This window comes from Dermacentor albipictus, unplaced genomic scaffold, assembly GCF_038994185.2.
Source record: "Dermacentor albipictus isolate Rhodes 1998 colony unplaced genomic scaffold, USDA_Dalb.pri_finalv2 scaffold_84, whole genome shotgun sequence".
NCBI classification, from domain to species: domain Eukaryota; kingdom Metazoa; phylum Arthropoda; class Arachnida; order Ixodida; family Ixodidae; genus Dermacentor; species Dermacentor albipictus.
This window is the reverse complement of record NW_027225638.1, coordinates 87,501-97,500: the sequence shown is the minus strand read 5'-3', so window position 1 is coordinate 97,500 and position 10,000 is coordinate 87,501. Positions and strand designations below refer to the sequence as shown.

Genomic DNA, 10,000 nt, shown 5'->3' with positions numbered 1-10,000 from the left:
TTATGCGTTATACAATGCTGAGCGATGTTTTTCCTTTCCTTGAAGCTAGCCATAGAAGTATAAAACTTTCTATAAACTCATTACAATAAGAATCCAGCATACGGTTCATCATCGGCTCGATAAACGTTCGGGAAGTGGCGACTTTTAATGCCGTGATCATGAAGCTTAACAGCAGAGCGTGTTCATCAGATATGCCAGGGGTGACGTAACGCAAGGCGTGAATCGAATCTAAGATTGAAATGGCGTTCTGAATTCTTTTGGTTCCAGATAGAACAAACAAAAATATATAAAAAAAGCATGTCATTGATTGTCATTCAAACCTCAAGAGCGCGTGGAGAAAGTGTTCCGGTTTACATTCGGCAAATCGAAATGAACGGCTAAAATTAACCTATCGTCTGGTTTCATGCGGGAGATCACGTGCGCACGCAAATTTCTTCGTACGGGAATTTTATGAAGTGAAGGCGGCTACAGATCATTTCCTTTGTCTAGTTCATGTTCGTAGGCGCAAATTGCAAACGTAATACTTGGAGGAACGTTTCCACTAATCTACAGGGGCTCTCTCATTTCTCCGATTGCTCGCAAACACATTGCATTGCTAGTCGTGACGTTTCACAGTGACGTTTCACCATGCCCGTCGAAGTTGATTACCAGTACCGCGCCAGCGTCGACCGGCCGGCGAAGCGACGAACTCAGCAGCGCATGCGCGAGGCCCTACAACACCCCAACCGAGCTACCCTGCTTATCGGAGAGAGCGAGTGCGCGTGAACGCGGGCTCGTCTGACGATCTGGATTAAAGAAAAAAAAAAAAGTGTGTCCGAGATATTGACAAAGACAAGTGGTCGCTGTCGCTCTGAGTCTTAGCGCGTTATAGAAAACGTGGGATGGCGGTGCTTCCTCGAGGGTCTAAAAGTACAATCTTCGAACTAGCGCTCCCGGCGGAACGTGGAGCTAGCATCCTTCTTCTTGGAACGGTTTGCAATGGACTGCTTGAATGTGCCGACCACGCGTCACGGGTCGCGTATAGAGCCAACGTTTGGCAAGAACGCGTCTAGCACAACCGATCGCGGTTGCGATAACCCATCGTTGGTAGCGAAAAAAAGAAAGAAAGAAAAAAAAAACACCTACCCGCAGCTTGTTAGCAGTAACCGTAAATGTGGTTCTAAATATAGGTTCGCTGGTCACTGAAACTTTCTCATAACGCACACCACTGTAGTCCAAAAAGAACAAAGCACGCACAATGGATATGATACAGCCGTCACCGCATGATTTCGCGTTTTCCTTATTGCATTACTTTCGTGGGCATGCGCGCTAGGGCCACGCAGGCCAGGAGGCAAGGGGAAAAATAAATAAGAAATGATACGCGATCCTCAGCATTGACTTGGCTGATGTGGCACTCGCATTTATGTTCTTTACCTTAGGCGAGCGCAACGCGCCAACTGAACTCCAATTTCCCATAACGGAAATTCGTATTTGGCCATTTGGTTGTATTTTTGGCTGATGTTCGCGTTTTTCGCCCGAGCATGCGCTTCACTGCGCCGCTCGTTGCCCCTTCAATGCGGCTTCACTGCCCTGCAGGCGTGTTCTGCGTCAAGCCGAACCACCAGGCAAAAAGCCTGGGCGCCGCCATCTTGTTGAGAGCGGCGCCGGGGACACAATCGCGCCTAGCTCATTGAGTTTTCCCCCAAAACTGAACGAAATAGCCTTATTTAAATGAGAAAGATGCCGCGAGTGCCGCAACGAAGGACCTTAAGGATTACCGAAGGGTAACTGAGGGCGACGCGACGAGCTTTGGAAAGAAGAATGATGGGTGTAGCGCTACGGGGGATAAGAATAGAGCAGATTCGGGGGGTGAGCGAACAAACGCGAGCTAATGACACCTTAGTTTAAACCAAGAAAAAGAAATGGGCGTGCGCAGGGCATGCAATGTGGGGGGAAGATCATCAATTAAGGGTTACCGACTGAATTCCAAGAGAAGGGAAGCGTAGCACGGGGTGGCGGAAATTTAGGAGGGCAGATTAGATTAGGAAGGGCGCAGGCACTAGACGGCGACCGTGACCGGGCTTACACGTGACCGGGGTGCTTGGAGAATAATGGGAGAGGTCTTTGCCCTGCAGTGGTCGTAGCCAGCAGGATGATGATGACGAAAAGGTAGCAACAGGTATTCATAACATACAGGTTGGAAAGCTGAGGCACCTCTGAACCCTTGAATATATTTCGCCACACTTGGCCATACGACAAGTTTGTTTTCGAGGCGCTCGGTCCCACTGCAGCGAAAATGTTGCCGGAAATCGGGCACTCCATTTTTGTTTCATAGGGAACCTTTCTTCCACTAGGGCAGCGGATTTTCGCAGGGCGAGCTTGCTGTCGTTTACGGATCAAAGCGATAGTGAACTCCAAAATGCAGTGTTGGCTTTGAGTGGGACTTACATTGATTGCAAAACCCACGGCTAATCACCCTTCCCCCCCCCCCCCCCCCAAGTGGCTCATTACAGCAGACAATCGTTCAGAAACACCGGCATCGTTGCGTATAGTATGGGAATGGTGCGTGTCACGTGAGTGCTCGCTTCGAGCTTGTGTTCTTCATTTTGATTGAATGAAGTCTCACCTAAGTGAGCGGGGGCCGATCCCGGAGGTAGTGCAATACCGGGCCGACCTGCGGCGGAGGTGAAGCAGGCTTCAAGCACTCCGCCAACTTCCAAAAATAGGTTTAATATCGTGGGTCCATATAGAACCCGTATCAGATATTAAGCTGATAAGAACAGATACTACACTTTGATCTTAGCCAAAAGGCCGAGAAGCGATGTCTTTCACTTCACTCCATTGTACCACTGCCTTGTGGGTGCCCTGGCGACATTGGTAACCTCAGCAACAGCGTGGGCAATCTTATAAAACCCAGCCCGTCTAGAGACTCTATGCTCTCTATCTCGCGAATCAACTCGCGACGCCTCAGTCTTTCACTGTTAACGAAACGCCGTCGCGTAGAAACGAGACCCGAGCGCAAGCTTGTTCGCAAGGCAAAACCAACGAAGGCAACCTCGTAGAAAACGGAACAGGCGAGCGGAAAACACGCGCAAGGGGAATGCTTACTTCCGTCTGAATGCGACCGCTCAAGGCGGCTTTCTTTGAGGCCTTCGTTTCAAGCCCGTGCGCAAGTGTAATACACTACGCGCATTTCCCTCATTTCCTTTTATTTACCGCAAGGCCCACTGAAAGTTTTCATACGGCACAGGCCGGGACGGATTGCAACGTGTCGATTCGACCGCTAGAATTAGGTAGCGCGCCTCATGTACGAATGAAAGAGAATGAAAAAAAAAAAATAAATAAATATAGAAAAGGCTGCGCACTCCTTCCAACCGGAAACATAGAGGGCAGGAAGATCGCCATGTGGAGCACAGGTGTTGTTAAAAAAGAAAGAAAGAAAGAAAGAAATAGCGCTACCCCATCATCTTTACCGTGTGCGTGTATACACACACACGCACACATATGCACGCGCACGCACGCGCGCGCGCGCACGCACACACACACACACACACACACACACACACACATACGCACACATGCTAGCATAGCTTAAGCACAGCTGGAAAGCTCAGCCTTGCGCAAGAAAAAAGGACCACGCCCTTTCGCAAGCCCCTTTGAAACTTTTAAATGAGAAACATGTGTACAGCGAGGTCGTTCGAAACTGGCGCGAAAACGCATCCGCGCCATCTGTGTGCGGAACTAGGAAAACCTACGGCCTTCGCCATACAGAAAGAAAGGTAGATGGCGCGAGCTAACGCTCCGTTGCATACTAAGAACGAGAGCTAGTGAATAATGGCAGAAACGTCTTGGGAAGAGAGAAAAAAACAACAACAACAAAAAAAAAGAAAGACACGCAAGTTGTTGGCTCGCGCAAGCATTCTATTTTACAGCGAGTAAAGAGCATAGCAACTTCTCACAAGAGCAGCAAGAAAGACAAGAAGAACGTGAGAGAGGGGGAGAAACAGGCGCGTTTCTTTGGAATGCAGAGCATGCTGCACACACTATGAAGTGCCAAAGAGACGGGGAAAGCAGATGGCGCGATTGTGTATGTCCTCAAAGCTTGAAAACAATTTCTAAACTACAAGGTGTGCCGAAGTCCGCCTACTCTCATCAGGTTGCTCCCGCCTCCAATTGCATTTAAATTAAAATTACAGTCGCCTCAGAGGCAGAGAGAGAGAGAGAGAGAGAGAAAATGTGTACACTTGCTTCGCGCAGCTGCACCCGTTCAAATTTTACAGCAACAAGAGCACTCCCGCAGGCACAAAGTCCGCTGCCGCGTCCGCCGGGGCGGAATGCACTCGCTTCCGTAAATTGTCGTGCGGCAGACTGCTGCATCGTAGCACACCTGAAACCGCGCAGACGTCAGCGATCGCCGCGAGATCGCTGCGAGCGCTAAAGTCCGAAACCACGTCCGCCGGGGCGGCGGGAGCTCGATACCCCTTCACGAAACTTCTGCGTGTACACCGCCGCACGGCCACGGCGGAGTCGCTGGCATCCTGCGCGCAGTTGCATTGCGTCGCGCCGGGAATCGTTGAAGCCCCACGCAGACGTCGGCGTCGGCCCCGACCTGGCTGCGAGCGCTCGAAGAGACCAAGTCCGAAGCCACGTGAGCCGGGGCGGTGTGAGCGCGACTAAGTCCGAGACGACGTCAGCCGGGGCGGCGTGAGCGAGACCAAGTCCGAGACTACGTCAGCCGGGGCGGCGTGAGCGAGACCAAGTCCGAGACTACGTCAGCCGGGGCGTCGACTAAGTCCGAGACGACGTCAGCCGGGGCGTCGAGCACGCCGCGGTCGCTTTTCCCACTCTTACTCGAAAAATGGCGAAGGGGCCGCGCTAGCGTGCCTTGAATCGGTGAGCGGCGGTACCGCGGCGATCGCGAGAGCTCAAATCGGCCGTGCCAAGGCCAAATATTGGCGCTCGGCTCGGCGCAGTACGCCGCCTTGTCGCACGAGTACGGCCCCGTGGAGGTCTGGTCACTTATCGCTGCTCTTATAAGGGGCCGTACCGCCCTGGCCGACGTTGTACCGTAGTGCCGTTTTCGGCTTGCGCGTGTTCGTGGTGGTGTCCGCGCACCGCTCCGCACTCGAGAATCGTGCCCACGACGACGCGAGCGCTCGGAAGAGACGCAAGTCCGAAACCACGTGAGCCGGGGCGGTGTGAGCGCGACTAAGTCCGAGACGACGTCAGCCGGGGCGGCGTGAGCGAGACTAAGTCCGAGACTACGTCAGCCGGGGCGTCGACCAAGTCCGAGACGACGTCAGCCGGGGCGTCGAGCACGCCGCGCGCGCTTTTCCCACTCTTACTCGAAAAATGGCGAAGGGGCCGCGCTAGCGTGCCTTGAATCGGTGAGCGGCGGTACCGCGGCGATCGCGAGAGCTCAAATCGGCCGTGCCAAAGCCAAATATTGGCGCTCGGCTCGGCGCAGTACGCCGCCTTGTCGCACGAGTACGGCCCCGTGGAGGTCTGGTCACTTATCGCTGCTCTTATAAGGGGCCGTACCGCCCTGGCCGACGTTGTACCGTAGTGCCGTTTTCGGCTTGCGCGTGTTCGTGGTGGTGTCCGCGCACCGCTCCGCACTCGAGAATCGTGCCCACGACGACGCGAGCGCTCGGAAGAGACGAAAGTCCGAAACCACGTGAGCCGGGGCGGTGTGAGCGCGACTAAGTCCGAGACGACGTCAGCCGGGGCGGCGTGAGCGAGACTAAGTCCGAGACTACGTCAGCCGGGGCGACGAGCACGCCGCGCGCGCTTTTCGCACTCTTACTCGAAAAATGGCGAAGGGGCCGCGCTAGCGTGCCTTGAATCGGTGAGCGGCGGTACCGCGGCGATCGCGAGAGCTCAAATCGGCCGTGCCAAGGCCAAATATTGGCGCTCGGCTCGGCGCAGTACGCCGCCTTGTCGCACGAGTACGGCCCCGTGGAGATCTGGTCACTTATCGCTGCTCATATAAGGGGGCCGTACCGCCCTGGCCGACGTTGTACCGTAGTGCCGTTTTCGGCTTGCGCGTGTTCGTGGTGGTGTCCGCGCACCGCTCCGCACTCGAGAATCGTGCCCACGACGACGCGAGCGCTCGGAAGAGACAGAAGTCCGAAACCACCTGAGCCGGGCCGCGGCGGGAGCTCGACGCCCGTCACGCAACTTTGGCGTACAAGCCACCGCACGGCCGCGACTGAGTCGTCGCCACCGTCCGGCTGGCTGCACTATAGCACGCCGGGAACCGGGAAAGAACCGCGCAGAGGTCGTCGTTTTGCCGCGGCGTTGGCGCGAGCGCGCGAAGAGACAAAGTCCGAAACGGCGTCAGCCGGGGTGTCGAGCACGCCGCCCGCGCCGGTCGCACTCGTGCTCGGAAACGGCGAAAGGGCCGCGCTAGCGTGCGGCCCCGTAGGGGCACAGAAAGGCGATTGTTCTGGAAACCGCGCTGTCCATAGGCGAGAGATTGCCGTTCGCGCATTCGGTCGACGCGCTGCGCTTTCACGACTTCGGCATTGCGCTGCCGACGTAAGCTTTCCATCTCGCTCGCGGCGCTGCGAGGCGGCACGATTTTCGCCAAACGCTCGTCGAAAGTGGCACGAGTACGGCCCCATGGAGATTTGGGAACTTATCGCTGCTATTATATGGGGGTCCCAGAGAGCAGTCGCCCCCAAAAGCGACCTGGGTGTTTGATATGCGGCGGGCTTCGTGCCCGTCAAGCGTGTCCCCGGTATCGCTCCCGTGGATCCCACAGCTGACGTCTGCAGCCTCATCCGCTTGATGCGTTAGGGGCTGGTTGTCGGACGACGCTTTCTCCACGATATCGAGTTGTGTTCCGCATCGTCCTCGGACGAGTCAAATGCGAAAGCGCCGAAGGCGCGGGCGTGACCCGTCGCCTGGCGGCTTTGCCGTCTCGGCTACGTTGCAAGTGTCGGTCGGTCCACCTGTGCTGCGGGCTCAAGAGAAACCGCAAGCCGTGATCGAGTCGACACAACCAGTCTATCGAGAATGTTGCGTGCTTCTTGCCGCGTGGCGATACCCGGCCCTTCGGGGAGGGCGCCGTAGCGAGCTCGAACGCCGTCGTCTCGGACTGTGCAAAGTGCTACTCTTTGCAAGAACGAAGCGTGCTGGGGCGCCTGAAGGTGGCCTCGGCATCGCAAAAACGGCGTCCGGCCTGCTTGACAGGCGGGACGCGCAGTTGAACGATTACCTGGTTGATCCTGCCAGTAATCATATGCTTGTCTCAAAGATTAAGCCATGCATGTCTAAGTACATGCCGAAATAAGGCGAAACCGCGAATGGCTCATTAAATCAGTTATGGTTCCTTAGATCGTTTCTTCCTACTTGGATAACTGTGGCAATTCTAGAGCTAATACATGCAGTGAGCCTGAAGCCCTTTGGGCGACGGGTGCTTTTATTAGACCAAGATCGATCGGGTTTCGGCCCGTATTGTGTGGTGACTCTGGATAACTTTGTGCTGATCGCATGGCCACGAGCCGGCGACGTTTCTTTCAAGTGTCTGCCTTATCAACTTTCGATGGTAGGTTACTTGCTTACCATGGTTGTTACGGGTAACGGAGAATCAGGGTTCGATTCCGGAGAGGGAGCCTGAGAAACGGCTACCACATCCAAGGAAGGCAGCAGGCGCGCAAATTACCCACTCCCGGCACGGGGAGGTAGTGACGAAAAATAACAATACGGGACTCTTTTGAGGCCCCGTAATTGAAATGAGTACACTCTAAATCCTTTAACGAGGATCAATTGGAGGGCAAGTCTGGTGCCAGCAGCCGCGGTAATTCCAGCTCCAATAGCGTATACTAAAGCTGCTGCGGTTAAAAAGCTCGTAGTTGGATCTCAGTTCCAGACGAGTAGTGCATCTACCCGATGCGACGGCTCGGACTGAACATCATGCCGGTCCTTTCTTGGTGCACTTCATTGTGTGCCTCGAGAAGGCCGGTGCTTTTACTTTGAAAAAATTAGAGTGCTCAACGCAGGCGAGTCGCCTGAATAAACTTGCATGGAATAATAGAACAAGACCTCGTTTCTGTTCTGTTGGTTTTTGGAATACGAGGTAATGATTAAGAGGGACAGACGGGGGCATTCGTATTGCGGCGCTAGAGGTGAAATTCTTGGACCGTCGCAAGACGAACTACTGCGAAAGCATTTGCCAAGAATGTTTTCTTTGATCAAGAACGAAAGTCAGAGGTTCGAAGGCGATCAGATACCGCCCTAGTTCTGACCATAAACGATGCCAACCAGCGATCCGCCTGAGTTACTCAAATGACTCGGCGGGCAGCTTCCGGGAAACCAAAGTGTTTGGGTTCCGGGGGAAGTATGGTTGCAAAGCTGAAACTTAAAGGAATTGACGGAAGGGCACCACCAGGAGTGGAGCCTGCGGCTTAATTTGACTCAACACGGGAAAACTTACCCGGCCCGGACACTGGGAGGATTGACAGATTGAGAGCTCTTTCTTGATTCGGTGGATGGTGGTGCATGGCCGTTCTTAGTTGGTGGAGCGATTTGTCTGGTTAATTCCGATAACGAACGAGACTCTAGCCTATTAAATAGGTGCGGGGTTCCCAGCACCTTACAACCTTCTTAGAGGGACAAGCGGCTCCTAGCCGCACGAAACAGAGCAATAACAGGTCTGTGATGCCCTTAGATGTCCGGGGCCGCACGCGCGCTACACTGAAGGAAGCAGCGTGTCTTTATCCCTGTCTGAAAAGACTGGGTAACCCGTGGAACTTCTTTCGTGATTGGGATAGGGGCTTGCAATTGTTCCCCTTGAACGAGGAATTCCCAGTAAGCGCGAGTCATAAGCTCGCGTTGATTACGTCCCTGCCCTTTGTACACACCGCCCGTCGCTACTACCGATTGAATGATTTAGTGAGGTCTTCGGACCGATGTCCGGCGCGGCCTTTCGGTTGCGCCGGTCTGTTGGAAAGATGACCAAACTTGATCATTTAGAGGAAGTAAAAGTCGTAACAAGGTTTCCGTAGGTGAACCTGCGGAAGGATCATTACCGGATTGTTCGAGGGTGACGAGCGCCATTGTTTCTACCCCGTGTGGGTGAAGCAGCTCGCTGCGCCCGACGCTTTCCGCCGCTGGCCCCGCTTGGACGCGGGGACGGCTATACCCGAACATGCCGGGGATTGCCCGAATTTCGAAGGGCGCCCCGTGCCAAATTTGTTGCGCCCAGTGGACGCCGGCTGCAACCTTGGACGGTTGGCTTGGCCGCGCCCGCGGGTAGAAACGGCGTAACGCACACTGTTGGGTGGGCTTTCTGAAGTCCGCCTCGGCACTCTTGCGCGGAATGGGAGTAAGACGACCCGACCTGCTGCTCTTGCCCAGTACGAGGGGAACGGCGAAGCGTGCGGTCGGTCAAGGAACTGACGGTCGAGAGCTAATGCCGCTGCCGCTTAGTACACACGGAACCGTGGTGCGAGCGCTCTCCCGTCCTCCGCGGCAAACGCTGCCGAGTCTGAAAAGGCTGGCGGCTGCCGGTCGCTTCCTGCGGCGAGTGTGGAGTAACGACCCGACTTTGTTGCTGCCCAAGTACTAAAGGAACGGTGCGGCGCTCGGTCGGTCATGGAACCGGCGGTATTGAGGGTGCGGCTGCCAAGTACGGAAGGAACCGTGGCCTAAAGCACTCTCCCGTCCTCCGCGGCAAATTCCACCGCGCCCGAAAGGGCCGGAGGCTGCCGGTCGGCTCCCGCTCGTGACGCGCGAGGTGTCGAGTTCGCGGTTCAATGCGACGACGTCTGCAGGCTATTTGCCCGCCGCCGAGGGAAAGGCGGCGTTGCTGCGAAGTACCGAAGGAAACGCGGCTTTGCTACGTCGGAAGCGTTCTGCGGTTTGCGGACTTGTGCGCTTTGGGAAGGCGCCGCACGTCGAAAGAGGAAGTACGGACAGACGAGGGACTGTAATCCCGTATTCGAACGCACTTGCGGCCAGGCCCTTGCTGGCTTCGTCTTCCGCCTCAAGTAGACTTGTTGTGGCTCCGGCGCAG

General features: G+C 55.2%; 2 non-coding genes across 2 annotated transcripts; one reads left to right on the top strand and one right to left on the bottom strand.

The window, feature by feature from the left end:
- Nucleotides 1–2,610: 2,610 nt before the first annotated feature.
- Nucleotides 2,611–2,802, bottom strand: LOC139053269 (U2 spliceosomal RNA). Its single transcript, XR_011510367.1, has one exon. It is a non-coding gene; the product is annotated as a U2 spliceosomal RNA (small nuclear RNA).
- A 4,396-nt stretch (nucleotides 2,803–7,198) lies between these two features.
- LOC139053290 (small subunit ribosomal RNA) lies at nucleotides 7,199–9,013 on the top strand. Its single transcript, XR_011510387.1, has one exon. It is a non-coding gene; the product is annotated as a small subunit ribosomal RNA (ribosomal RNA).
- The last annotated feature ends 987 nt before the right edge of the window (nucleotides 9,014–10,000 follow it).